The following is a 375-nucleotide window of genomic DNA, read 5'->3' on the forward strand; positions in this document are numbered from 1 at the left end:
GGGAAATAATGTAGAGGTATTTGGGCACCATGACTATAAAGAAAACAATGTTGTGTAATGATATATTGGTACAGCAAAGAAAAAAGAAAATTGGAAATGACATACAAAAACGATGGCAAACATATCACACATATAAATTTATTTATGGTTATAGCTTTTAATATTTGAATATTTAAATTCTGAGGTAAGCTTGTTGCTCATTTCACACAGTCTAATAGTCAAAGAAAAAGAAAAAAAAACAAATTGAGGATTTATAGCCATATATTTTACTTTATTGTTGACCCTTAAAAGATGTCCCGTTTCTCCCTGATTGATTATTAATTTCCTTATGTAGAGTACCTCTCAGAATGTGTTTTAGCTGCACCTTTTTGTAGG

At 29.9% G+C, this 375-nt stretch overlaps 1 protein-coding gene across 1 annotated transcript in view; it reads left to right on the top strand.

The window, feature by feature from the left end:
- The window catches only part of LOC119585036 (furin-like protease 2), a gene marked incomplete in the record, with an annotated part of 48730 nt that extends 48355 nt beyond the window's left edge, over positions 1–375 (top strand). Inside the window, 1 exon segment of the mRNA XM_037933653.1 lies at positions 1–375.

This window comes from Penaeus monodon, chromosome 19, assembly GCF_015228065.2.
Source record: "Penaeus monodon isolate SGIC_2016 chromosome 19, NSTDA_Pmon_1, whole genome shotgun sequence".
Lineage (NCBI taxonomy): Eukaryota > Metazoa > Arthropoda > Malacostraca > Decapoda > Penaeidae > Penaeus > Penaeus monodon.